At 45.7% G+C, this 3,793-nt stretch overlaps 1 pseudogene; it reads right to left on the reverse strand.

The window, feature by feature from the left end:
* Positions 1 to 2,853: 2,853 nt before the first annotated feature.
* Positions 2,854 to 3,437, reverse strand: LOC136137064 (AP-3 complex subunit sigma-2 pseudogene; annotated as a pseudogene).
* Between the last annotated feature and the right edge of the window lie 356 nt (positions 3,438 to 3,793).

The raw sequence follows: 3,793 nt of genomic DNA on the forward strand, positions 1-3,793 counted from the left end.
AGTGTATAGTTTTTTTAAGAAAATGCCAAAATATTTTCCAGAGTGGTTGTGTATCGTTTTACATACCCACCAGCAATTTACAAGAGATTGAGTGTCCTCACATCCTTACCAGCATTTGGTGCTATCACTATTTTTAGTTTTAGCCATTCTAATACATATACGATGATTTCTCGTTGTGGTCTTCATTTGCATTTCCCTGATGGCTAGTGATGAACATCTTTTCATTTGCTCGTCTTTATATCCTTTTCAGTGAAATGGATGTCACCTATGTTCTAAATGGATTGTGTGCTGTTGGGTTTTGAGCCCTTTTTCAGATATGTGGTGTTCATATATTTTCTTCCAATCTATAACTTTTCCTCATCTTCATGGAGTCTTTTATAGAGCAAAAGTTTTTAATTGTGATGAAGTCTAATTTAACAAGTTTATTTTTTTTTATCCATCATGCTTTCAGTATCACATCTAAGGATTTTTCACCAAACCCTGGTTCTCTCTCAAAGATTTTCTCCTATGTTATCCGCTAGTATTTTTATAATTGTGTATTTTATATTTAAATCTATGATCCTTTTTTACTGAATTTTTATATAAGACGTGAGATTATGCCAAGATTCAACGTCTGGTTATAAATTTCTAATTGCTTAACATCATTTTTTGAAAAGACTATTCATTCTCCATTGAATTCTTTTACATTTTGTCAAAAATTCACTGGCCATACTTTTTTGTTTAATACGTGTAACTGATTCACTTTACTGTATACCTGTAACGAACACAACATTGTAAATCAACTATACTCCAATAAAAATTTTAAACAAAGAAAAATGACTTCATTCTAGCTTTGTGACCCTTGACATAACACTTAACACTCTGGGCTTCTGCTTCCTCACCAGCTCAATGGAGGCATGTGGAGGACCCTCCAGCTCTTACACTCTTTGATGCTGTCACTGGCTACCAAGCCGGTTTTTATCACCGTTTCTGAGAAAAACCAAGCTGGGTTTTATCACAGTTTCTGAGAAGGTACCTAACCTTTTTTAGGTTTCTTTATCCATAAGAAAGAAAATAAAATTGGGAGAGGCCATCCTGAGCAGTGAAAAAAAAATGAACTGTGGATTTAGGCAGACAGACAGTCTCAGTTCTTAGCGCTTGTGACCTAAAGCCGTTTACTTGACCTCTCTGATTCTTACTTTCTTGACTTGCAAAATGGAGATAACAGTGTCTGTTGTAAGGATTGTGGAAGGATCTCGCTCATGCCACCTTACAGTAGGTACAAAATAAATATCATTTTGTTCCTATATCACTTTCAGCAAATGTGAAAGAGAGGGATGTAAATACGCTGAAATGTCTGTAAAAAAAAAAAAAAAAAAGTAAACTCTTCTGATCAACACTGCCCACCTCTGTGGTTACCGTAGATGTTCCAAAAGACTGAGGTTAAGAGGCTACAGAGAGCAAAGAGCACCAACCACAAGAAGCACAGTTCAAAGCAGGAAAAGACGTGGTCCTGACCATGGTCCTGTCAGGCACCATCTCAGATGGGCCCTGCGACAGCATCAGGAGGCCTGACGAGACGGTTTGGGCCACCGGCCGGCAGGCACAAGAAGTTCCCAGGCTGGGAGACGTCACCACGATGGTGCAGCGAGCTCCCAAATCTCAAGGCAGCTCAACATCATACCTGAGACCTGGTCCCGAGGCAGCGCAGGAGTAAAAGGTACTATTTCGAGGAGCAGCTTCAGCTCTAAGTTAACCACAGGAAGAAAGTCTCTTATCACACGTAAACATTTACAAGTATCCACAGCTAGCTCTAGGGCACTGGCATCTGAGGGGAACAGGGCGTGCCCAGAAGGAGCTCAGGCAGGGGCCCCTCGCACACTGGGGAGAAGATGCTGCAGCCAGCACGCTGCCGTGTCCCCAGCCTCCCCCTGTGCCAGGTCCAGAACACATGACCCCAGCTCAGGCTCTCATGCTCCAGAAGCTGGTGTAGACAGCAGTGGGTCTCCTGGACAGACTCGTCATCTATAACACAGCAACTGACCTGTCTGCTCCTCGGGAGGAGAACGTATGTTAAACCTGGAAGAGTCATGATTCTGAGATGCTCCACGTTGTCAGCTTTGCCTTCTGCAGACACGGGGTTCCTCCCCTTTGAGGGGGACCCCTCTGGCTGTGGGCTGTGCCCTCCCTGTTGGCAGAAATGTGGGGGGCAGGCAAATGACAGGCCTAGGACTTGGGTTGTGTCCTGCACGTAAACACCTGGGAGAGCAGAGCCAGGACTGTGGCGGTTGGGAGTGTGTGCCTCAGGAGGTGGTGATGAGACAGCTCGGCTCTACAAAAGGATTCTGGGTGTGCCAACTCTAGTGGAGCCAGTAGGCAACTCTGGACCTCATAACATCCTGCCCTTGTTTGCCACTCACCACATCCCCAAATCTAGAGGGTCAGCCCTTTTCTAGCTACGGCACTTCACCAGGGAAGTCCATGCTACAGGACCTCAGGGAGCCTCGTGGTGCTAAGGTTGAAGACTCCAGTCGGAGCACATCGTCGTGGTGAGGTTCTGCTCTCACGACAGTCTGCAACCCCTGGGAGTGGCTGCACGTGGCAGGTAAAGGGGGCGAGTGGCTTGGGCACCTGCACCCCACTGAGGAAGCCAGGACCCTTCACATCTGCAGTGGCCGCGTGTAGGAGAGAGGGGCAAGGCCGCACATGTGAGAAGCAAGCACAGGCTGGCAGTGGACACAGGACTCCTTCCCGCTGCAGGACAGCAGGGCCCAGGGCCCGAGGCTGCACTCCTCTAGGGCGCAGATCAGGTTTTGCTGCAGGACTGGCTCGGCTTTGCTGGTTCCGAGGACTCAGTTCAGCCGTCTTCTACCCTCAGACAAACTGCGACAGGTTGGGGACCTTGATGTTGAGATCGCCAATGTTGATAATCCGAGGCATCTCCAGCAGGCCGATGTTTTTCACGGTGGACATGGCCCGGGCGGGTGCGGCTGAAAGACAACCCTCGGACTTCTCCAGCCTGTTCTGAGCTTCAGTCTGAGCCACGATTTCATTCATGTTTATTTCCAACACCATCCCACCCATCACCACCTCCTGAAGAACGTAGTGCACCATATCCGTGTGGAAGATCAAATCCAATTCACAAACATTTTCGAAACACTTGTCCAGAGTCTCCACAAAATCCTGGATGAGGTCTAAGATCCCAAGTTCACTCTCTGACGAATCCCCACAAAATACAAAGTAGAGGGCAGCATAACGCCAATAAATCAGTTTGTAGTCAGACCCACCAATCAAACTTCTACCCCCCAAGAAGTTACAGATGTTGTCATCCCGTTTGAGAGCTAGATGGAAGATCTCTCGAATAACCTGCTGTTGAATTTCTTCTGGGAAACGCTGGTAGAAGCAGTCAAGCCACGTGGCTTCCCATGGTTACTGAAAACCAGGATTGCCTGAATCATCTTTGCCCGTCACACTCCTTTCACCACCACCTGCTTCCAGAGAGCCTCTCCTTCCACTACAACCTGGCCATACGTATATGGAACTATTTCTGGGCTTTTATTCTATTAATATGTGTGTATACATATATATGTGTGTGTATAAATTTAATTTCATTAGTTGTTATTGGGCTGCTCATTGGATGAGTTGGAGTAGTTTATATACTTTTCACGGAATTAATCTATTTCATCTCAACTGTCAAATTTATGTGTCTAGGGCTGCTCAGAGTATTCTCTTATTCTTTCGATGTATGTAAACTCTGTAGTGTGATCTTTTGTTTCAAACTGATAATAGAAATTGCTCTCCTCTCTTTTTATTT

This window comes from Phocoena phocoena, chromosome 17 (genome assembly GCF_963924675.1).
Source record: "Phocoena phocoena chromosome 17, mPhoPho1.1, whole genome shotgun sequence".
Lineage (NCBI taxonomy): Eukaryota > Metazoa > Chordata > Mammalia > Artiodactyla > Phocoenidae > Phocoena > Phocoena phocoena.